Source organism: Panthera tigris, chromosome A1, assembly GCF_018350195.1.
Source record: "Panthera tigris isolate Pti1 chromosome A1, P.tigris_Pti1_mat1.1, whole genome shotgun sequence".
Lineage (NCBI taxonomy): Eukaryota > Metazoa > Chordata > Mammalia > Carnivora > Felidae > Panthera > Panthera tigris.
In genome coordinates, this window is record NC_056660.1 from 134,606,543 (window position 1) to 134,632,989 (window position 26,447).

General features: G+C 37.7%; 1 long non-coding RNA gene across 2 annotated transcripts in view; it reads right to left on the reverse strand.

Moving 5' to 3' along the window:
• LOC122239270 overlaps nt 1-23,445 on the reverse strand; it is a 39,118-nt gene extending 15,673 nt beyond the window's left edge. The window contains exons 1-3 of one of the 2 annotated variants that reach the window (XR_006218222.1): nt 23,284-23,445; nt 16,290-16,359; nt 15,981-16,062 (exon numbers count right to left, since the gene is read on the reverse strand). This is a non-coding gene — a long non-coding RNA (uncharacterized LOC122239270). Of the gene's footprint in view, nt 1-15,980; nt 16,063-16,289; nt 16,360-23,283 lie in introns of those variants that run through there. The other variant, XR_006218220.1, reaches the window with a different exon arrangement.
• Between the last annotated feature and the right edge of the window lie 3,002 nt (nt 23,446-26,447).

Here is a 26,447-nt window from a genome sequence, read left to right on the forward strand (position 1 = left end):
ATAGGGAAAGATTTTAACAAAATCCTCCTTGTTTTTGATAGATCAAGGGGCAAAAAAGTAAGTAAGGAGAAAGAGACTTAGAGAAATACAATTGATACAGTTGTCTCATTTTATATATATTGACTTCTGGACCATATGAGCAGATAAATATTTTTCCCCATAATTGACATGCTTTGGGTCACAGAGAGCACAGCACTAAGTTTACCAAATAAGGCATTTTATACTTTATTTTAATAATAAAAGTAGAAAACATTTAAATCACTACTTGGTTATCCAAACATGCTTTTAAAAGTTACTCTTGGGACAGAGAAAATTCAAAACCATGATTAAAGAATACTGAGAGAATAATAATGAGAACATCATATTTTATAACCTGAAAATATAATCATATTTTATGAGGTCAGTGTAATCAGAAGCATATCTGTAACATTAAATGCATTTTTAAAGAAAGAATGAAGTGTACTACAAATTGACTGAAGACGTTACAAAGAAAGCCAAAATACCAAAATAAAGAGGAAGATGACCCATTAAAGAAGAAGCGAAAACTAGTGAAGAGAAATTGAAAGAAAAGAAAAAACCTGATAAATAGAAGAGCTGGATAAACCTATGATCACTAAAGAGATTGGTATTGCTTCAGAATTGTACGTACAGATCAGTGAAATTCTATAAAGTACCTAGAAACAGAGTTCACGTATAAGTATTTCCTATATCAACAATGTGGCATTTAAAAAAAAATTTTTTTTAACCTTTATTTATTTTTGAGACAGAGAGAGACAGAGCATGAACGGGGGAGGGTCAGAGAGAGGGAGACACAGAATCTGAAACAGGCCCCAGGCTCTGAGCTGTCAGCACAGAGCCCGACGCGGGGACCATGAGATTATGACCTGAGCCGAAGTCGGACGCTTAACCGACTGAGCCACCCAGGCTCCCCGACAATGTGGCATTTTATATCAACAAAGGATGACTCTGTTACTCAATAAATGGAGTTGGGAAAATAATCTGGTAAATGGAATTAGATTTCCTAACTTATCCTATGGAGCCTTAAATTACAAAGAGATTAAGAAGTTACTTGTGACATTAAAAAATTATTTCTGAATACTAGGGGGAAAAATGAGTATTATATCCTACAGTGGAAATAATCTACCTAAGTAGCATCCAGTATACAAAATAGCATCAAGACACTCTAAAGGTAAAAGATTAATACATTTGATTATATGACATTTAAATAATAAGGTAAAATTAAAGGAAATGACAAATTAGCAAAGTATTTGTATCATATAAAACAAATACAAAATATCCCAATATATAAATAGTTCTAATAGAGCAATTAAAAATAGGAACACCCCATTAATTGGTGATAATGTATCTACATATTTCATCAACAAATAAGTGAAAAAAAACACCAAATCACACTAATAGGCAAAAAGGTTCAAATTAAAGTCATGAGATAGAACTTTAGGCTTTTCAATTTGACAAAGATTAACGAAGATACAGTCTATCCAATGTTAGACTGTAAAAGATACATTTCATATACTATTGATACAAATACAATTTAGAACATCTTACTGGTGAGAAATAATGTAGTATGTATAAAAAATTTAATGTGCATATTCCATTTCTAGAAATGTATTTTAAAGATAAAATTATGAAAGTGAGCAAAGACTTATGTTAAAATAAAGACAACCTAAATGTCCAACAATAGGTGTTTAATTGAGTAAATTATGGTACATGAAAAGATGAAATAATATTCAGTGATTAAAATCATTTTTCGGGGTGCCTGGGTGGCCCAGTCAGTTAAGTGTCCGACTTCGGCTCAGGTCATGATCTGGCGGTTTGTGAGTTTGAGCCCCGCGACGGGCTCTGTGCTGACAGCTCAGAACCTGGAGCCTGCTTCAGATTCTGTGTCTCCCTCTCTCTCTCTGCTCCCTCTCTCTGCTCTCCCCTGCTCACGCTCTGTCTCTCTCTGTCTCAAAAATAAATAAAACGTTAAAAAAAATTTTTTTAAATCATTTTGCAAAAAAATATATAACACTGAGTGAAAAAAGCAGGGTATAATAGAATATGATTCCTCCTTTAGTTAAAAATATGTATATATATAATATATAATTTCTTTATGTATAAGGAAAAAAACAGATGAATTTATACCAAAGTGCTAATATATTAACAACAGTTATCCCTATTTGGATGATTTTTGTTTTTCTACTGGTGATTCTTGGGTTTCCCATGTTTGTCACAGTGAGAATGGTTATTTTTATAAACAAGAAAAGAAAATCTGCTATTTAAAAAAAAGGTATTTGAGCCCTTTAATGACAGTTACTGAATGTTTTTTTTCCCCAAGATTGCTGGTAATGAGCTTGGCTCAGAGCAAAAGCCAGGTCTACTCAGGTTTCCTTCTCCTCGCCACCCCCTCTCCCCCCACCCCCGCCCCACCGCCCATAACTGTCCATCTACCCTTCCTCCCATGCCCTGAATCCCCAGAGTGCTCCTCTGTACACAAACAGCTCCTTCTTTGAGCCCTTTCCTGGGTTCCTAATAAAGAAAGGGCTGGGAAGCCCCATCAGGCATTGGGCTTTTCACAGCAGCTCCCATCTTCTTCTTTAAACCCCTAGGCGGCTTACGATCCAGCAGACTCTCATCCCTGCATGACTCTCCTGAGTCCCAGCCAGCCCCAACACAATGGGCACTTCACAGCTTCTATGGAAAGGAAGCCAAGCCAAGAGCCGAGCGTGGTCAGAACAAAGTGTCCGAGCTACAGAGCAAAGTGCAGCCTGTGGCGATTGCTGTCAGTATCTGTACGTCCAGGGCTCACAACAGAGCCCCGTGGAAGAGCAATGACTAACCAGAGCATCTGAGGCCAGCCTGGGATGATTTGCTCACAACAAGACAAGAGTCTTACTGCAATAATTGAGGTCAATTCTGCAGAACAAAGCTAAGAAGACATTGTCACTGTCCTCCTATGCACATGGCCTGGATGGACCTGGCTTCTCTGGATTTCTATAAGAAAAAGAGGGAGAGGACATGAACAGTAGGCAGAGTGGGTTCCAGGCTACAAAGCAGTGTGATTTTGGAGGCTTCCATTTGCCTCTAAGTCTCTCCCCAGCTAGCTTCTGTCAACTAAAATAATTTCTAGATGCCTTAACACAGTCACTCCGTAAGAGTCCCTGTGGGTGGATTTGCTGCCTTCTCCCTGGAGGGGAGAAACAGAAAGGTGGCCAGGTGTGCTCTGAAGGTATTTTTTAAGTGAACAGATCTAGGAGGAGACCCTGCATGATGAGGGGCCACTGCAGGGCTCTGGGACTAACAGGGAAGAGAGAAAAACAAAGAGAGAGAAGGTCTAAAGCAGGGTGAAGGGGTTCAGAGAAATAGTTTTCCTGACTTTATGTCCTGGCCCAGCCCTGGGTTTGGGGTTTCTGCCTGTTCTCAGTGCTTGCCTTAGTGGGGTGGTACACAGGGAAATAGGAGCTTCTTGTTTGATTTACATGTGAGCTGGGCTCAGGATAGGGTTATCCAGCTGAGTTCCATCGAATTCTTGCTCTGCATTGAAGGTAACAGTCATTATAAGTTTGGTTATTTGGAAGGGAATTTAATATAAAATCCATATGGGTTTAATATTCTGATGGGTCCCTTCATTTTCACATGTTTAGATCCAAAGCTTTTGCTTCAGTGGCAGGCACTCAACTTTTCCATCCCCTTCATACTTATCAAAACTTACCTGTCCAACATCCTAGCTCTCTGACAGCTCCTTCTTCGGGGAGTGAAGGATGGAGAGTGACTGGTACAACAGAGAAGCCAACATTGAACATCACTAGGTGCTAGTAACGTATCCGCCCACATACAGTGTAATGTGTTCCTGACTGCAGAGTCATATTATTTTCACCTCACCTAGTAGGTTGAGGAAGGGACTTGGATCATAGTGTTGGATGATGGGAACTCATTTCACCTATAGATACAAAAGGCCCCCAAACTAATTATAGCTCATGCCTATGCTCAAAGTCTCAAGGATCCCAGGCTGCTCCAGACGAGGCATACAAAGAGCCACAGCCACATCTACTCCATATGATTCCACAAAAAGCCCTTTTATTCGGTATTGTCAGCATCTGTTGCTTCAATGAACTCTTCCCATTGGTCTATGAAAAGCTTAGGAAACAGTGTTCCTTTGAGGAAGCAATTTCAATAACTCATGATTCAGTAAAGAAGACTTCTCAGGAAACATCTCCTAACAATGGACTTCAAGAATGTACAAATGTCTTCCTTGTCCCTTGCATGTTGCTCTAAGTCGTAAGCAAAATCATCATAAACCAGACTTGCTATATTGTTGCCACTTAAACAGCATTTGGGATGATATATCCATTTTTTTAAAAGATCAGAGAAGCTGGTTCTGTCTGTGCCTAGAATAGTAGCAGATCCCTGACATACGAGAAATTGGGAAATGGATGGAAACTGAGGAAAAAAGGACAGAGAACACTCTAGAAGCTAGAGTCTCCCCACACTACTCTTCCATAAGAAGGTGGCTTTGTTTTTGCCTGTTTTCTCTTTTTCTTAGGAAAATGAGGAGGAGTTTCTCTTTTTATAAGTCATAGTTTTTTTTAGTGCTATCTCCATTAAAAAATAAACAGAGGTTCCTATGAAATTACTCCACATCTACATTCTTCTGACTTTGGGCAAGCGGGAGAGAGAAGAATTTTCCGTAACTCGCCACCTGCTTCAGCTGTTCCATCCCCTGTCCCCCTATCTTGAGAGCTTCCTTATTTAATTCTAGTCTTGGATTTGCTTGGGCTTACAGTCAATACAGTAGGTCTTCTCTGCATGACAATCACTTTAGTCCACAGATAGCTCTGGTTCGGGGTTCTCCTTTCATGCAAATCATTTTTTAGATCACCTCATTTCTCCCATTTCTGTCGGAGGAGGAGTTGTTTAAAAAAAAAAAATTCAGCTCAACGTCTTATGTCCAATTGCAGGGATTCTCTTTAACCTAACCACTGGTGTAAGGATACGTATAAAGATACAACTGAATTGAGAGAAAATAATCCTTACATTTACAATCAATTGATTTTTGACAATGGTGTCAAGGAAATTCAATGGGGAAAGAATAGTCTTTTTAACACAAGGTGTTAGGAAAATTGGATATCTATATGCAAAAGGTGAACTCGGACCTCACATTATTCACAAAAGTTAGCTTAAGATGGATCAGAGACCTAAATGCAAAGGTTGAAATATAAAACATTTAGAAGAAAACAGGAGAAAATCTTCGGTAACTTCAGTTAGCAAAGACTTCCTAGATACAACACCGAGAAAGAACACGATAAAAAGAAAAAAAATTGATAAATTGGATTTTATCAAAATTCAAAACTTTTGTGCCTCAAAGACATTAAGAAAATGAAACTAAGCCACAGGATGGGAGAAAATATTTTTGCAAATTACATAACTGACAAAGGACTTGTATCCAGAATATACAAAAAAAAAAAAAAAAAAAAAACTTCTTACAACCCAATAATAAAAAGATGAACAACTCAATTAAAAATGGACCAAAGATATAAATAAACATCTTACCAAAAAAGATATCGAATGCCTAATAAGCACACAAAAAGATTGTCCACATCATTAGTCACTAGAGAAATGCAAATAAAAATCACACACAGATATCATATTATACCCACCAGAATGGCTGTCAAAGACAGGTAACAGAATACATTGTCCAGGATGCAGAGAAATAGAAACCCTCACACAGTGCTGGTGGGAATGTAAAATGGTACAGGTGCTTTGGAAAAATGTTTGATAGTTTCTTAAAACTTAATCATAAATTTACCATAGGACCCAGCAATTCCAGACCTACATATCTAACCAAGAGAAAGGACAACATATGTCTATGCAAAGATGTGCACTCAAATGTTCATAGCAACATTATTCATAATCGCCTAAAAGTGAACAGAACCCAAATGTCCATAAATGGATGAATAGATAAATGAAAGGTGGTTTATACAAAAATGGAATGTTCTCAGCAATAAAAACAAGTGAAATATTGAAAATGCAACAACATGAATGAATTTCAAATACATGTTGAGTTAAAGAAGCCAGAAACAAACAGATTACATATTGAATAATTCCATGTATGCGACATGTCCAGAAAAAGCAAATCTACAGAAATGGAAAGTAGATTAATGGATGCTTGAGGCTAGGGTGAGAAACAGGATAAATTGTAAATGGATATGAGAAATCTTATAGGAGGGATGATGTTTTAAAATGATTATTGTGCTGTTACATCACTTAATAAATCTACCCCCCAAAAATCACCAAATGGTACACTTAAAATGACTGAATTTCATTATATGTAAACTTCACCTCCATAAAGTTAAGTCAGTCGCAACCAAAGTAAACGCAATGAATGAAAATTGTAAAGATAAACTCTCAATCTCAATTTCAAATGTTTTCTAATCCTTATTAACACACATACACACACACAAAGGGAGGGAGAGAGAGAAGGAACAGTTCTCTAACTGCAAAAAAAAAAAAAAAAAAAGAGAGAGAGAGAGAGAGAATGTCTTTATGTCTTTTCTGGAAATGCAAAATGATCCATTAACAAAAAACAAATTCAAACTAACCTAGGCATAATCAAAGAGAATGCTAGTTATCTCCCACACATTTTCTTTGTAAAAGATATATCTCAATAAGAATCAGTCCTGAATCTTGTATTCTTAAATTACATACTAGGGCAACCACCCATATTTTCCTCAAAGTTCTTTTCCAAACAGAAGGAAAAGCAGGAAGGAAAGAAATGGGGAAAAGGGATGGGAGGGAGGGAGAAAGAAAAACTAACAAACTAGAAGAAGGGACGGACCTCAAGCCAAACTCCAAGGTTGGACAAATCTCACAATAGTGAACCAAATTCCCATAGCTCCAACTCATAGAGCCAGTTTTCAGGAAGAAGAACCCACTGCCACTCCTCTCCCTTAGTACACATGCTCTCTGACACTATTCCTGAATGAATACAAACACGGAAGTTATACCCCAGGATTGCAAGCAAAAGCCCAGCTGCCCCCCTCCCTAGATTGATTAGCCCTAGGAACCATCAAAGTGATCAAACGTTCTACCCTCTGGTGGCCAGGGCAATATGTAAACCACTACCTATTTATGGAAGCCCCCAGTCCTGAGGAGAATACACTCTGTCTTTTGCCATCAGTGTCCAAACCCAAAGTCAGATTATTGTTCATAGGGTCCTGTGATCTCTTTAACAATCCTGTTTTTTTTTTTTTTCCTTTTGAAAGGGTGCTGATCACTAGACAATCAAGATTCATCTAAGGAAGTAATATGAATTGTGAGGTTTCAGAACATGTGTCTGCAAGATCAAACTATAGCTGCTCTTTCCAGGGTTAGCCCTGGGATGATAATCAAGGTATATCTGTGATCAACTTCTTGTCAACTGGCAGCTGAACTGGCCCCTTGCAGCCAGGCAGGACCTGAAGAGGAATCACGCTGGGGACATGACATGGGTCTAATTCTCTTTTAAGACCTGGGAACTTTTTTTGGTAGGCTGGAGAGAAGGATGTGAGAAATGAACCTCCTCCTGACAACAAAGAAGCAGTTCTGGTAACTGTTTATTTTACCCACAAAAGCTCTGCATGTCTATCAGACAAAAGGTGGTTTGTTCCTTTACAGACTCATTGATACTGTGGAATTGGCTGAGGTGGTTCCAAAAGGTGTTTGGCCAGTGCAAATGTATGAGCTTGGAGAAGGGCTTGCCAAATCCTGTTAAGGTTTATAGAAGTCAAGAAGCCATGGCATTCCAGCTCTGGTCATATTTCTCAAGTTCGGCTTAAGTTTTGTGCTTGCAGTTGACTGGCTTTTTGTATTTTGATTTTCATTAACACAGAAGGCTTGCTGTTGGCAATAACGCCTTGGAACGTCCTTGCTGGAGCTTAACATTTCAGCACATTTCGCATTGCCTAATGATGGAGTTGTGGTTTGCCAGGAAGGGACTGTTAACGCTTTCCTCCTAGAACTGGGTAGAACTATCCCCATGCAAACCTCAGCTAGTTCAAACAGAGCTTCTGTAATGGCAAAGGGAGAGAAAAGCTGCTATAAATACTTTTATAGGCTGCATAGGTGATTTACAACCCGCTTTATTAATCCTATAAAAAAGGCACAGCTGAACGCCTTTAAGTTACATGCATACAGATGACTAATTAAATACACAGTTAAAAGTCTTGACCTAGCACAATTCTGACCATTAAAGAAATAAGTCTTGAATTCCCCCGCCCCCAGGCAAAAGTTTTGGGATGAATTTGTGGGTGCAAGAGGAGTGGGAGGGAGCTGGAGGGGGAAGGTTGACACCATTGGTGATGGCAGGTGAGAGAGCTGAGGGGGAAATGGGGTTTCTGCTGGTTCATGTTTACCCACTCTTCACTACACTTACTAAAGACAACACAGGAGCCTTAGGACTGCCCAACACTGCCAAAAGGCTGCTTTCTCTGACTTCTGACAATGACGAGGCCATGGTTAGGTTGACTGGGGATGAATTAAATTGCCTTTGGATGTAGAAGAATAATAGAATCCTAACATTCATGTTGGGAGGGATCCTACTAGCAGCCTTTCTCACCCAACTGGTTTATTATCTCAGAAAGTGGGATTCAGGGATGAGAATGACATTTTTCAGTGACAGGACTGATACATGGCAAAGCCAGGATGAAGATCCAGAAGGCACCTTGAGAACATTAACTTTCCTGAGACATTCAGGCTGTGTTGCCAGGAGACACAACATATTTTGATGGGGGCAGGGGGTAGGGACTAGGGGATTAGTGGAAGGCAAGTCAGGTAGGATATAATTCCAAGACTCAAATGTTTGCCAAACCATTTATCAGAAACATAAAAGGCCCTTTCAGCTTTAAGGTTCTTGGAAGGGATTGGAAGAGGAGGGAGTGGCCTCTCCCATCAGAGGACAAGCCCCAACAATTCTCCCATCAGCTAAGTGGGGTTTTCTTTGTTGGTTGGTCCTCTCACAAAGTCAAGCTCTGAAAAAAGATTTTCAGAAGCTTCTAAATCAGGCTGTGAAAGTGTTGTGAGAACACTAGGCCAATGGGTCAGGAAGATTGCATACCATGCCTGAGGGGCCGCTTAAGGCAGCCAATATTATTCCTCCTGCTTTTAGCAGTCGAGGTGACCCACCCAAGTCAAGGTCACCTCCACACCTGCATGCTGCCCACTTAGGGACTGCAGCTGAGAACTTCCCCACCCCACACACACATCTCTGCCTGCTTTGCTCTATTCCCTCATGACTCTGGGGCCATTCCCTCAGCTCCAAAATGGAAGACAAGCTTTCTTCCCTGTTTATACATGAAGCACAGAGGCTTTTGCCTCTGCCTAGAAACACTGCTCTCATTGCCCTCACTGTCTTTCATTTATCTTCCACCCCTTCCACTAGCGAATCCTTATCTATTATTCAGGTTTTAGGTCAGATGTCACTTCCAAGTCAGAGAAGTCCTTCTGGATCCTAAGAGTAGGATCTGCTCCCTCAACGGGCTATGCACACCCTTGTCTCATAATTGTCTAGGTTCAAGTTGGTTCCTGCTAGACTATAGGCTCCGGGAAGGTCTGTAGTTATCATATCTCTGGCATACAAGATGGTGCCTGGCATACAGAGGGATGCTCATACCAGAAGCACTTGTTACATTTCCAAGTGATCCTCTTCCTCCTCCTCATTTCTCTGTGTCTTTCGTGTCTGAAAACAGTTTCATAGAATATAATTGTTTTCATTTCAAATTAAAAAAATTATTGTACTCTAGATGCAGCAATATGGAAGAATATGATTGAATATGGAGATCGAATTAGTCTTCTAGGGCTGACATAACAAAGTAACAGATGCTAGGTAGCTTAAACAACAGAAATTTATTGTCTCACAGTTCCCTTTTGGCCTCTAGGCCAGAAGGCCAAAATGAAGGTATAAGAAGAGTTGGTTCCTACTGTGGGCTGTGAAAGAAAGACGTGTTCCAGGCCTCCCTCCTTGACTTGTAGATACCTGTCTTCAAGTTCACATGGCATTCTCCCTGTTATGTCTGTCTCCAAATTTCCCCCTTTTTGTAAGGACACCAGTCACTGGATTAGGGCCCTCTTTAAAGAACTCATTTTAACTTGATTACCTCTATAAAGACCATATCTCCAAATAAGGTCACATTCTGAGGTCCTGGGGAGTAGGACTTCAATATATGGATTTGGAGGGATAACAGGGACAGTGGAAGTCATTGCAACTATAGCTAGCTGCTTGAAAGCCTAAAATCAGAATGAAACAAAAATACTGGATATGGTCACTTTTTGTGGGGTTTGGAAAGCCAGGTTTGGTAGCATATTCTAAGGACATAACCTTCTCCAAATTCGAACATTCAAACCTTCAAGACCCTTCACTGTATCACAGAAACACCTTGATTAAGGAACACCCTGGGTCACCTGTCATAGTCAAAGAACATTACCCCTTTTCTCTCATGATTACTCCCATGACCATGACAAGAAGCAAAGGAAAACTGATTTTTCCAAAGGAGTTATGAGGTTTCCATTCCCTGCTCTAAACTCACATGATTATTTCCAGGATAACTGTGAAATTAGAACGTAGGCCATTAACCAGTGAGTAATCAGCTAAGGTCTCTTAGAACTACATAGGCCTCTGCTTGCTGAATCAGCATTTCTTCTCTCCGTCCCCTTCACAAGGCCAGAATCCAGCAGACCTCTAAAGCAGCCTCCCTCCTGCTTCCATCTATTTCAATTTGCATTAGTAGAGTGAGTGATATTGAGTATCTTTCCATATGTTTATGAGCTACTCATATTTCCTCTTTTGTTAGTGCCCTTTACATATGAATATATAATATATATATAACATTATATATATATACACACATATATATATATAATTTATATGTGTTGAGTATAATTGACACAATGTTACATCAGGTTTAGGTGTTTAACAGTGGTTTGACAGCTCTGTATGTTACACTGTGCTTTCACAATGGTAGCATCTCTCACCATATAACACTATTACACTACTAATGACTATATTCCCTATGCTGTACCTTTTATCCCCATGACTCACTCATTCCATAACTGGAAGCCTATATATCCCTCTCCCTTTTAACCCATTTTGTCCATCTCCACACCCCCTCCTCTCTGGCAACCATCAGTTTGTTCTCTGTATTTATAGTTGTGATTCTGCTTCTTGTTTATTTCTGTTAATTGTTTATTCATTTGCTTTGTGTTTTAGATTCCACATGTGAGTGAGATCATACAATATTTGTCTTTCTCTGTCTGACATGTCACTTAGCATAAAAGCCTCTCAACCCATGGCAAGATCTCATCCTTTTTTATGGCTGAAAAATATTCCAGTGTGTGTATGTGTGTGTGTGTGTGTGTGTGTGTGTGTGTGTGCGCATCACATCTTCTTTATCCACTTCTCTATTGATTTACACATGGTAAATACTGCTGCAGTAAACATAGGGATGTATATATCTTTTCAAATTACTGTTTTCATTTCCTTTGTATAAATACCCAGTAGTGGAATTACTGGATCATATGGTATTTCTAGTTTTAATGTTTTGAGGAACCTCCATACTGTTTTCCATAGTTGGCTGCATCAGTTAAGGTAGGACTTAATGTGGTTCTTTCTCCTTCCCCCAGGTTCCCAAGTTTCAGTTTCATTTATGATTTCTTCCCAGCCAAAAGTTTAAATACTTAGGCACTCAATAAGTATTCCTGTTTATCTTTTATTCACATGTGTTTTTCTCTTAGAAACTTCGCTGATTCCTGAGTGGCATCTTCTGTCCCCTGCCTTTTTCACCAGGAATAGTTCATGTCTGAATTCTTTAGAAATCTTGAGGAACTGCACAGTTTCCTTAAGTGATAGGTTTTATTTTCTCAGGGTGGCTTTGCAATATCCTTCAATAGCATCAAATAGCACTTCTATTCATTGTGTTTATTGTATTTTATGTAATTGTCTGTGTAGATGTCTATGTCTCTCACCAGACTACCTCCATTGAACGTAGGGACTATGTCTTGTTCAGTGTTGCAGCCTGAAGCTTAACACAGTGGCTGGCAAACAACAGGTGCCCAATAACTATTCTCTTAAATGCCATCACCTAGGCCTTTCCTGTGCTTTGGTTTCCCCTTATCCTTCCAGTGTCCATGTCTCACATACTAAGTTTGCTCAGATTATTGAGACCTCAGTATCTAATAACCTTGTCAACCCACTAGTCACATGGTGTCAAGATGGATGATCAAGTGTGGTGACTCCACTCCAAAAATAGTTTTACTAGAAAAAAAGGAGCTAAGGAATGAATTCTTTGGAATCTCTCAAATTCTATCCCTAAGCCTGTTTTTTTTTCTTTTATTCTTTTTTTGTGTTTTTTGTTGTTGTTGTTTTTTACGTATGAGGCTGAACCAGATTGAGTGACTTTGTCACCCAATACCTTGGCCACTTCTCAAATTAATCTTTGTCATTTGTTCCTTCTTACAGTCACACAGCCAACAAATACCCTATATTTCATTTTGCTGTTACTGGTCCTAAAGGGTGGGGAGTTCAATCGCTATTGAGACATGGATGCTACAGAAAGAATTTTAGATTCCCTTCTATGTGGCCACTGAATAGAATAACAGAATAATAGGATCTTATAACTCAGGGTACACATAAAACAGCCACCATTGTTGCCCGCTCATTTTTCCTCCCCACAGACTGGTGCTGAGTGAAGAGAAGACACACACATGCTGAACTACTCTAAACCTAGAAATTAGATATGATGACTTTGTTTGAGAAAAAGAACCCTGCTTTGTGTTCCTCATTTCCACCTTAGCAAACTTAGACTGCTTCTCAGAAGCTGGGCAAGCATGTGAAGGGAGGGAATGAGAAGAATGAAGGGGGATGCGTCTGTCAAATCCAGCACAAGTTTGCTTTTGGATTTGCTATGAAAGTGATTCATTTCATAAACAATACAGCTGCTGTAGGAGGCAGTCCTGTCAGATTTGATGGATGGCTGTGTATCTCTGGATCTTCTGCAGTTGTCGGGGCAGACAGGCTTTGGGGCCAAGCAACCATATCAAGTACATCTTGAGTCAATAAGAAATATGAGAAGTCTTCCTACCAGTGATAAAATACAAGAAGAAAGCAAAGTTTTCTGAATAGTAGAACTTTGGACCCACTCTACATGCTGGCCCCACCTTGCCTTTTGACCACAGTTTCACATTTGACCTATCCGAGTTCTCCTGCTTTGCAAGGGAGAGTTCTGGGGAGTCTTTCTCCCTTTTATAGGGCAAGACAAATCTCAGTTGGTCCCCAAATAGGAAAGCCTGAATAGGGAGATGGGTAAGGGATAAGGTATTATGAGGAAAGACTGGATTTCTGGGACCTGTGAGCTTCAAAGGACAAATCCATGAATTAGATAATGGCCCTTCTCTTTTTTTGGCCCCCCCTCCTCATTATTAGCAGAAACACCACCAACAGAACAGCTCCTGGGGGTCACAAGCAGTGAGAACCAAGAATAATCACCCATGGGCTGTTTGCAGATAAAAGAATATAGCCAACGGTAGAACTTTCTGCCATCTGTCTCCTCCACTCAGGCTTAAGGGACAGTGGATTTTGCTCTAACCTGACCTTTCATCTCCTAGAAAGCTTGAGTCCTTGCCAAGAAAAGCACTAATTTTGACAGAGGGAATGTGATTAGAAGAACTCTGGAAAAGTCCTCTCAGTCAAATATATCTACACACCCACTCACTTCTCCTGGTCTCTGAAAGCCCTACCACAATACCTTTCGTTAAGACATTGAAAGAATCTGTGAAATTCAATCATAAAAGGGTGGAACATGAAGCCATTTCTCACAAGACATATCTAAAGGAAGTCGATTCTGGTGCCCACCAGCAATGTATGAGTGACTTTGCTCTACATTTTAAATGTTTTTATTTGACTAATGTCAAAATCAAAGTCCTTTCAACAGTTTCCTTGAAGCACCCAAAAAAGCAAAACCAGAAAGGGAAGCCCTTGTCGTGTTTGAGTTGGATGGTTTATGCCCCTGCCTGCTATTGAGCTCTCTCTGCCCACGCTCACTTTGATTCTCCAGACTGCCTTCGTGTTTTTCCTTCCTCTGAGAATCTTCCAAATCGCTTATCAACATCAGCTGCAATTCCTTTGTGTCTTGTTCTGATCATAATCTCCTAATCCTCCCCAGATGCCATGCCAAGTGCAGTGGTGCAGCCGGGACTGTAACCACAGCTCATGACTCAGCACCTCGGACAGAAAAGCTGGGCCTCTGGCCCCAGGGACCTATGCCAGCACTAGCCATTCACTCTTTCCAGGCCCAAGGGACAACTGTCTCCATTCCTATTTTGCTAGGAGTAACACAGAACTGTGGGATGGGCAGAGAGGGCAGGCCTGAAGTGAACAAGGCTGGAACAGGCACCTGCTGACAGGGGAGCCCACACAGAGCTGGATGCAGCCTTAGCACTAAGAGCTTTATTATTTGGGCCAGGCTTTTCCTCAGCGTGAGCATTGTGATCATAAGTATAGCAATGCTAGTTATCATTTATGGGTTATTTGATGTGGGCTAGGGAGTTTCCAAACACATCTTCCATCTATTAGCTCCTGAAATACCATAGCCACTCTACAAAGGCAGTTCTATTCTTCTCTCCATTCTTCAAGCGAAGGATCGGATCTGGAGCCTGAAATTGCAAAGGGATTTAAACCCAAGCAACCAACTTCAGAGTCCACATATTTAGCCACATTATTCCTTTTCAAATGAGTAGGCTTCTGTAGCTCCAGGTTCTACAAACCTTAAGAGAGAGCTCTGTATTCCCTTCCTACTAAGTCAGACCCAAATCATTTGCATGCCGAGAAGGAGAGCCCATACGGGGTGGGAAGCATGTCACAGGCAACAGCTGTGCTGCCTATTAATCAACCTTTGGTTCTTGTCTTAAGAGTCAAGTGACAGTGCCTCATCCACATAAACCAACATCTTCTGTCGATTTACAGTTTCCGTGATGAAAGAGGACAACCAAAAAGTTGCTTCCCATCCAAAAATGATTGAGGGCATATGGTATGCAGCAAGCTTCAGACAAGGGACACAGGCAAGTATGGCTCTCATCCACCTGCTCATGGCCCTGTGGCATACCACAAACTAGCAAGGATGCAGTGCCCTTCATGGTATGCCACAGCCCCAAACACATATTTGTCACATACCATTCACTCTGGCAACATGCATTCCACATACCCCAGAATTCTGCAACTCATGCTATTTTGTCTTCTGATGCAACAGCTTGCTGACAGTAAAGACTTCTTGATAGAAGGCCTCTGCTCCAAAGCTGAATGTTATTTGACTAATGTGTTAGATTCTTACCCCGCCCCCACTTTAAGCCACACCTCCTTAATCTTCACACACCCCAGCCTGCATAGCCTGCTAAAAATTCCATTCTGTCCCAAAGAGGACTGCATTCTAGATGATCCCTCGTGTCTTTAACCCAGGCTTGTCATGGGACTTCTTGACACTTACGGCTGCCAAGAACAACTTGGAATTCTTGCAGTCCACATACTCCATGCTCCTCCTGGCTTTCCTTGACACTAGAGAGCTCCAGCTTTCCTGGGCACATTCCATCCCGACTCATCCCACCCACCCTGGTCCCCTTTATTTGCTCATTGGGTGGTGTCACTCAAGCTTGTGAGCTTTTCTTTTCCCTTAGGCAGGGATTTAGATTTGATGGTTTTGTCAGCTCTGTGTGGTCCAGGGCAGATGTAGTATTTAACTACCAGGAGATTGTGGCTTCCTGTCCTGATTCTTGTGCTAAGAACATACCCAGGTGCCAGTTGTGTTCACAATTACTAGGTTATCAAAAATCCATGTGGACAAAAAAATTCTGCCCCTATCTTGATTACTAGGAACACCTTCAATGTCAACTTTACCTCCCCCCAGTTCCTTATATCTGCTGCTCCAAAACAACACATCTTCTTTCTATTTAATGACCCTTCCCTTGTTTAATTTTCTTCTTTCATCTCTGCTTTTTATATATGCTGTTTTAGACGTTTCATAAACTGGTTTCAATGCTTTCTGACTGTAAGTAGTAGGAAGAGTAAAGGAAGAAGTTAAAGAATAAAGTAACAAAAGAACAAAGGAGGGGGAAAAGGAAGAGGTAAACAAAATTAAGAAATTCCATACAGAACTCTGTCCATATCATATAAGATCACAATGCCTTAGCAAATTTAGCTTTTTCATCTAAGCAAAACAAGGGGCAACCAAGGGGAGGGAGCATCTGAAATCTCATAGGTAAGAAATGAATACCTTCAATTTCTTATATTATATGCACATCTTCACAGGTGAGGCGATTCTCTTTCTGATTCTCTTTCTCCATCTGTAAAATGAGGTGGGAATTATGGAACTGAGCCACAATAACTAAGGTAAGACAATCTCTTATAAAATATTACCATTAAAAATACAAAGTAGCATTATTAAGGTCAATTAAAAACTCTGTTCCAAGCAGTATACTAATTGTTAGAAGAACACAATCATTTGTCAGTATTATCTAGGCAGAACCACAAATGCTAATTCCACCTTGTAAAGTGTTCTCTGTGTTTCTGATAAAAAATACATGATAATTTTTGGAAATGAGTATAAATAGCTTAAAGCACCCCAATAACTTTTTCACCTTTGCCCTCTTCAGTTCTCCTTGGGAAGAACTTACCCTGGGACAATCAGTTTTACATTTCTGGGATTGCTATGCTTGGACTCTTAACCTCTCATTTGTCTTTGACTCTGTTTAATCTTCTTGAAACTCTCTCCTTCCATTGGCTTCCACCACTCTTTGCCAATTCTCCCCCAATCTTCTTGCTTTCTGTTGCTGGTTCCTCCTTCTCTGTCTTAACTGTAGCCTCTTCTCTGCTCACTTTATACCTTCTGCCTTCCAGTGTATCAGTATTTTCCAATGGGGATATTACTGGAATTTTGGCTGGGCCAATTCATTGTGTGCAACTTTCCTTTTTACCACAGGACACTTAGCATCCTTGGCCCCCACTAAGTCACGCCAGCAGTACCGCCTCCAGTCATTGTGTAAGCCAAAAACATCCTTAGACATTTCAGAATGCTGCCCAGAGAGGCTGCATCACTCACATAGTATGAGAATTTGTGTCATTTTACCATACCCAGCCCAAATATCCCCCCTATGCCTTTCCTTTATTGACTACCTATTTTCACTTGGATAATGCAGAATAATTTCAAACTTATGTATGAAGCAGAATCCATAAGCTCTCATTTCCTTCAGTCTGATTTTCCTCCTGAATTCCTCTCCCTGTGCTCACTTCAGCAGCAAATATACTGAATTCCTATCTCTGTTGGCCACACATAATTATCAAAGCCAGAAACCTAGGTATCAACTTTTACTCCTCCTTCTTCAAATCCCAATCAACTAATCACCATGTCTTTTCAATTCTACTTCTTCAAGACTTTTGTCTAAATCTTTTCCCCTCTATCTCCACATAATAACCATTTCTTTGTAACCCAGTAATTTTAAGCATAGATCTTCAGCCTGGCGGCTGGCCATAAAAGATCTCCCAATAAGCTACATAATGATCAAATAAGTTTAGAGGGAATTGTTGAATAATAAACATCATATCTAAACTCATATATATCTAAACATATTCTTATTAAGAAAAATATGGTTCTATTCAGAATCTGTGTTTCTCTGAGTTCTATAATCACCACAGAGTAAAACTGTTAGAGTAGGTGTGCTGAGGCATTTTTTTAATCCTGTCTGAGTGAGCTAGGTCAAAAATCTTATGCACCACTATCATATTGCACCACGATGAGTTCTTAAATGTATTAAATCTCATCCTTTTCCCCTCTCTCTTCTTCCTCTGAAGTTTGTTCTTCTATGAAGTCTCAGAATTATCTTCCTAAAATGTTTAACTGGTGCTATCATGCTTCTGTTGAAATCTGCTCAATTGATTTTTATCACCTAAAACATACATTTTGCTCAATCACATGTGAAATTTCAGGATATGATACCTCCTGACCTCTTCATCTTCTTCCTCTTCCTTGGCCCCTGAATTTTACATGAAGCTCTAGCAATGCCAAACTTAGAGTTTCCCAGCTATATTTACAGTTTTGTATCTCCTTGCTTTTGTACATGTGGCTCTCTTGGGCTGGAATTGCCTCCTACTGATTTGAATTCACTTATGTTTTAAAAGTATCAGCTCTGGCACTGTATACAGAATAGGTTTCAGTGGGGCAAAGGCAGAAGCAGAGAGACCAGAATTGATGGTGGCTTGGCCTATGGTGATGGCAGTGAAGGTGAAGTGTGTTCAGATCTTCACATGTTTCTAATGTATCCATTTTGTATATTTCTTTTTTTTAATTTATATATTTTATTTAAAAGCCTACCAAAAATGTTAAACTTGTTGATAGGTGGAAAAATTGAGCCATGAGGTATTCAAATATCTTGTCACCATTATACCTGAAAGAAAGTCCTATAATAGATTTTCTTACATGAAGTGTTATTCTCTGTCAAAAGCAAATAACAACAACAAAACAACAAAAACAAACAAACAAACAAAAAACCCTGATACTCCTTGTAAACGAAGCAGGGTGTAATTTCTATTCATCTTAAGGATCTTAAGATCTTGGATCCTAAGGATCTTTGGATCTTAGGGATCAAAGATAAGTGTCATAATTATCTTGAAAATAATGCCCCAACTGAGGTGTTCTGTTTTTGTTTTTTGTTTTTTTAACAGGGCTGGTAATAAGAAAAACCATAAAACAAGAAAAACCAGAGAGAAATTCGTAAAGTTTCTTTCTGGCTCTTGTCCTTTCTCCTTTTTCAGCATTCTTCTCTTAATTGTACAATAGCCCCATAACATCATAAGGTCCTTTATCTTAATAATTGTATTGGTAATAGTAGCAGTACTAGTTAGTAGTGTAGTTGTACTAGAAATAATAGTAACAATATAATGCATTAACTGCCATCCATAGAATCTTGCCAGCCTGAAGGTTTATGCAAATTATATCACTTAATACTTATAGGAACCCTAAGAAGCAGTTGGTATCTATGTATCTGTTTTGCAGGAAAGGCAATAGAGGTTCCAAGAAGTTATAAAACTTGTTTAAGAGGATTCACTTAAATTGTGGAATGGAATTCAAATCCAGATTTCATGGCTTGCCCCCTCACGCACTACACCATATTGGCTCCTTTAGAGCCATTTTTACCCAGATTCCAATGATCATATGACAGTGGATCAACCTAATGAGGCATTTTAAAATAATGTTTTAACAAATTTGTTAAATAAGTTTGTGTTTTTTGTAGAATATCTGGTAAACCCAGATAAAACACAAAGCAGAAAATATTTCTATAATATCACCAGGGATAACTATTGATAATATTTTTATATTCTCTATATCATACTTATTATATATTAATATCATTGTGATTAAAAAGAGCAAGTAATTTTAAAACATGATTTTTTAAACTTAATGAAGTTGTTAAAACATTCTCCCATATCATTAAACTATCTTCACACATTTTACTTTTTTTTTTGTAGTTAAATAGCAATTTATTATGTGGATGCACCAACAAATTTATTTCACCAATTCTATACTGTTGGACATTTAGGTTAAAATTTTTTTCCTTATCATAGGTTAAAACATGTATTTGTTTGTTTGTTTAAAGTTTATTTATTTACTTTGAGAGACAGAGAGAGCACAAGCAGGGGAGAGACAGAGAGAGAAGGAGAGAGAGAATCCCAAGCAGGTTCCACACTGTCAGTGTGCATCACGATGTAAAGCTCCATCCCACAAACCATGAGATCACAACCTGAGCCAAAATCGAGAGTCGGATACTTGACTGACTGAGCCACCCAGGCACCCCTAAAATTTTTATGTATTATAATTAATTCTGTAAAGAATACTTTTATATATGTCTGATTATTCCTCTGGATAAATGCCTAAACGAAGAATTGCTAGATCAAAAATAAAATGTTTAAATTCTTTTTCATTTTTCCAAAATGCCTTTCTGAAAAATTGTTCAGATTTAAATACTAACCAATAGTTTTTTAATGCAGGCTGCTTCCATACACGCTAATACTCAGTATTAACTATCTGAAGTTTTACTATCTTTATGATTTTACATCTGGAGTTTTCTTTTCCTTTTAATAATTCTTCCCATTCACTTTACTCTTAAAATCAAAAGGGGAAGGATTTTGCTTCCACCCATGAAGGAATAGTAACTATATGGTGTTTGTACCCCACCCCTCATAACCAACAAGTTACAGAACTAGACAAAATGCTTTTTTTCATACATAAGATACCAGGCACTACTGATCTATGATTCATGAGAGCATGACTTAGAGCCTAGAGCCAATTTCCTAACCTTAGGGCAGGGAGGAGGAACCAATCTCTGAGTTAAGGAGAAAAAAACTGGAACACGAAAAGGCTGAAGCATCTAAAAATTGCAGGGAAGCATTCCAGAGTAGGAGGAGTTACACAAAGCAAGTTCTCCAGAAATATGCATAGTACTGTCATTGAGTCTCATGCCAAATCCAAGACTGCACATGTGTAAATTAATGCCATAAAACCAGGCAAAAAACAATAACAAAGACTGTCTCTAAGAACAACCAAGCCTTAGTAGTAGGGGATAAACTAGCCCTATAATAAGGCTACTCTAGACCTGCCGTAAGAAGCTTAACAATCCTCAAAAGGATCAAACAGAAGACAAACAATACAACTGCCTGACAAAATAAATGTCAATACTCTATAAAGAAGACAACAAAATACACTCAATAGTGTAATATTCCTAATATCCAACGTCCCCCCTCAAAATTACTAGATATGTTAAGAAGTAGCAAAATGTGATCCCTAATGAAAAGAAATCAGTCAATAAAAACAGATGTAGAAATGGCAGAGATGTGAAATTATTAGACAAGGACTTTAAAAGAGCTATTATAAAAGCTCAACAATTTAAGAGAAAATAAGGATATGAAGAAAAAAGCAGTTGAAAATATAAAAAGAAGCCACATAAATACTCCAGAGGCCCAAGACATGACATCTGAAATGAAAAAATTCACTTAATGGACTTAAGAGATGATCAGGTATTGCAGAAGAAAGGATCGGCGAATTTGAAGACACAGTGACAGAAACTACCCAAAATCAAGCTGAGAAAACAGAGAGGCTGGGGAAAAAATGAATAGGACTTCATTAATATGTGGGACAATATCAAGCAGTGTAACATGTGTGTAACTGGAGTCTCAGATCAAGAATGAGAAAGGGGCTGAAAAAAATAAAGAAATAGTGGCTGAACATATCCCAAATTAATTTTAAAAATTCTTTACCTTGTATACATTCAAAAAGCATAAAAAATCTCAAACAAGATAAATACAAAAAATACCACATCCATGAAGATAGACCACATTCTGGGCCATAAAACACAACTTAACAAGTGTTAAAGAATAGAAATCATACGATGTTTGTCCTCAGACCACAGTGAATTAAACTAAAAATTAATAACAGAAAGATAACTAGAAAAATCCCACAATAAGTGGAGATTAAATAATACACAGGTCAAAGAAAAAATTTCAAAGGAAACATTTAAAATATCTTGAACTAAGTAAAAATGAAAACACAACTTATCAATATTTGTGCAATGCATCAATAACAGTGCTTAGAGGGAAACTTGTAGCATTTAATTACATACATTAGAAAAGAAGAAAATCAATAAACTAAGTTTCCATCTAAGGAAACTAGAAAAAGAAGAGCAAATTAAATCCAAAGTAAGTAGGAGGAAAGAAATAATAATTAGAGCAGAAATCCATCAAATTGAAAACAGGAAATTAGTAGAAAATATCAACAAAACCAAAGCTTGTTCTTTTGAAGGGTCAATAAAATTAATAATCCTCTATTTAGACTAAAAAAAAAAAAAACCACGAGAGAAGACATGAGTTACTAATATCAAAAAGGAAAGAAGGGGCATCACTACAGATCCATGGAAATTAACATGATAATAAAGGAATACCACAGACAACTCTATGACCACAAATCTGATAATTTAGATGAAATGGACATATTCCTTGAAAGATACCATCTGCCAAAACTCACATAAGAAAAAAATAGATAATATAAATATACCCATATCTAGTAAAGAAATTGAGTCAATAATTAATAACCTTCTAAAAGAGAAAGCACCAGGTCCAGATGGGTTTACTGGTGAATTCCACCAAACATTTGAAGAAGATATTACACCAATTATTTGCAATCTCTTTCAAATGAAATAAATAGAAGGAATACTTCTTAACTCATTCTGTGAGGTCAGAATTTCCTTAATACTAAAACCAAAAAAAAAAGACATTACAAGAAAACTACAGACCAATATCTCTCATGAACACAGATGCAAAAATCCTCAACAAATTATCAGCAAATCAAATCCAATAATGTTAAATGCCATGACCAGGTGGGATTTATTTCAGATATGAAAGCTTATTCAACATTCAACATTCAAAAATCAATTAATGTAATCCATCACATCAATGGGATAAAAAAAGAATAATCATATGATCATATCAATAGGTGCAGAAAAAGCATTTGACAGAATCCAACACCCACTCATGATATAAAAGAACTCTCAGTAAACTAGCATTAGAGAAACTTCCTCAACTTGATAAAAAGTATCTCCAAAAAGCCTACAGCTAAAACTATACTTAATGGTGAGAAACTTGATGTTTTCTCACCAAGATTAGGACCAAGGCAAAAATTTTTCCTCTCACCACTCCCTTTCAATATCATACTTGAATTCGTAGCTAATGCAATAAGGCAAGAAAAGGAAAGAAAAAATATATATACAGATTGGGAAGGAATTAATAGAACTATCTTTGTTCACAGATGATATGGCCATTTAGTTAGAACTAAAAAAAATCAACACAAAGTTTCTAAAACTAATAAACAATTATAGAAAGATTGCAAAATACAAAACTAATCTACAGAAGTCAGTCACTTTCCTATATACCAGCAAAGAACAAGTGGATTGACATTAAAAACACAATACATTTAAATTAGTATCCCCCAAAAGGAAATAGTTGGGTACAAATTTTAAAAGTCTGTACAAGATTTATTTGAGGAAAACTACAAAATTCTGATGAGATAAATAAAAGGAGAGATATTACATGTTTATATATAGGAACACTAATATGGCCAAGATGTCAGTTCTTCCCAACGTGATATATAGATTCAGTGCAAACTAAATAAAATAAACTCAATAAAAATCCCACTCTGTTATGTTTTGGAAATTGAGGTGTCCTACCCAAGTCAGCATCAGCTTGCCAGGCACAAGGGTGAGTTATCTCGGAAGGAGATCCTTCAGCCTCAGTCAAGTCCTCAGATGACTGCAGACCCAACCAACATCTTGAGTGAAATCTTAGAGAGATCCACAGCAGAACCATCCAGGTAAACTATACCTGACTTTCTGACCTACAGAAACAATGAGATACAAGAAATGTTGGTTATTGTTTATAGCCACTTGATTTTGTGGATAATATTTTACACAGCAATAATTGTGTTTTTATTTGCTAGTAAAATAAAACTGGAAAACAAAATCTAAAAAAAAAAGTTTATAATTGTATCAAAACAAGTGAAATACTTAGGAATAAATATAACAAAATAAGGGAAAACTTTTCACTAAAATTACAGAGCATTGCTAGAAGAAATTAAATATCTAAATAAATGGAGCTATCAACCATGTTCATGGATTGGAAGAGACAGTATTGTTAAAATACCAGTTCTCCCTAATTTAATATAAAGGTCCAGTTGTGACCTCAATCAGAAATCCTGAAGGATTTTTGTAGGAATTGACAAGTTTATACTAAAATTAATATGGAAATGTAAACAATCCAGAATAGCCATATAAATCTTGAAATAAGAATAAAGTTAGAGGGAGGCCTTAAATTATCTTATTTCCGAATTATTATATGGCTGTAGGATTCAATACAACACAATACAATGTTATTGTATAACATAAAATAGCATAAAATAGACATATAAATTAATGAGACACAATACAGAGCCCGGAAAGAGACCACACATATAGGATCAAATGGTTTTAGCAAGAGTGCTAAGACATTTCAGTGGGAAAAACAAAATCTTTTAACATACGATGTTGAAATTACTGGATATCCTTTGGTGGAAAAAAAAATGAATATGAACTTTTATCTCACACCGTATCCAAAAGTTAGTCTAAAATGGTCACAGAACTAAATATAAATGCTGAAACCATAAAATTCCTAGGAAAAAAATCTTTGTGTTCTTGTGATAGGCAAAGATTTCTTAACATAGTACACAAAACCACAAACTCTAAAGGAAAAATGACAAATTAGCCATAATCTGAATTTAAAACTATTGCTTCCCAAAAATCACCATTAAGGAATAAAAAAGTAAAGACACCAAGTGTGGAAAATAATTGTAATACATACATGGCAAAGTACTTGTAGCCAGAATAAAGAACTCCAAACCTCAATAATAAAAAGGCAAACAACTACATTAAAAATGGGCAAAGGGTTTAAACAAACATTTTACAAAAGAAGGTATATGGCCAGTTAGCACACGAAAGTCTCATCAGTCATCAGAGAAATGTGAGATACCTTTACACATATTAGAATGGATAAAATTTAAAAGATGGATAATACCAGATGCTGTGGAGTTCTCATGAAAAACGGTACAATCACTTGAGAAAACTGACAATTCCTTAGAAGTTAAACATGAAGTATTTGCCATTTCACCCTTGCACTACTATTTCCACAAGATAAATTAAAACATACATCCCTAAGACTTATATATGAAGGTTTATAGTAGTTTTATTAATTAAGGCCAAAAATAGATCAATTCAAATGACCATTAGTAGGTGAATGGATATACATAATGTGTTATATCCACCTAACCAACACCACTCAATAAAAAGGAACAGATACTCATATACGTAACACAAAAGATAAATCTCAAAATCATTTTGCTGCATGAAAGAAGTGAGACACGAGATAGTACATACAGGGTTCCATTTATACAAGATTCTAGAAAATGCAAACTAATCAGTTGTGCCAAAACAGATCAGTGAATTCACTCCTAGTTACAAGCCCAAAAGAAATAAAATATGTCCACACACAAAAAAAACTTGTACTTGAATATTCATATAATAGCAGCATTGTTCATAATAGTTCCAAATTGAAAACAACCCAACTGTTAACTGATAAACAGATAAATAAATTTTCGTGTATCAATGTAATGGAATATTGTTCCACAATAAAAGGAAATGATGTATGAACCTTGAAAACATTACACCAAGTGAAAGAAGCCATCCATAAAGACCGCACACAGTATGACTTCATTAATATGAAATGTCCAGAGTAAGCAAATTAATAGAGACAGAAAGCAACGGTTTTCTATGGCTGTGAGGTTGGGGCAAAATGGAGAGTGACTACTAATGGGGACAGGTTTCATTTTGGGGGTAAAGTTCTCAAATTGATTGTAGCAATGGTCACACAGCTTTCTTAATATACCAAGACCTATTGAGTCCTATGTTTTAAGTGAATAAATTATATGGTAGGTGAAGCCATTTTATTTAGTTAAATAAAGCTATTATTTTAAAAAAATTAGTCAGACTGGTTGTTGCCTGAGGCCAAAAGTGGATAGCAAAGGAGCAAAAGAGGAATCTTTTGGTGGCGATTAACATGGGTTTTGTTTGTTTGTTGATGGGGTTTTTTTGTTGTTTTTATTTTTAATCCTTGGGGCACATGGGTGGCTCAGTTGGATGAGTGGCTGACTCTTGATTTCAGCTCAGTTCTTGATCTCAGGGTCATGAGTTCAAGCTCTGCATCCGGCTCCACGCTGAGCATGAAGCCTACTTTAAAAAAAAAAAAAATGTTTTTTATATTCATTGGGTAAGCGATTTCATGACTGCAACTACGAAAATTCACGGAGTTATACACTTCAAACAAATGCAATTTACTGTATGTAAATTGTTCAGGTTGCTTCTACAAAGAGCGTATACTGAAAAGTCTCCCTCCTAGGTGTGGCTCTCATTTCCCAACCCCAGATGAAATTAACATTACCAACTTCTTATATATTCTTTTAGGTGCATTTTATACATATGTAGGTACATTCATATATTTGCTATTTTTCCCAATCCTAAACCAAATGGTAGCATGCTATACCCACTCTTATATACCTTGGTTTTTTCACTTAAAAATTTTTGAAGAGTTATTGATTTTCTTTGATCCTGAAGATTATATGTAAAAATAGTATCTAATTTACTTACATTTATGTTTCTGTAACTTTGAGGAAGATTGTGTCTGCTCAGGGTTCTTCCAATCATTTGCACTTCTTTCACTATAAACCACTATTTGTAACCTTTGCCTATTTTTCTATTACAGTCTTAGGCATGTACTTATTTATTTGTAGAAGCTCTTTCTATATAAG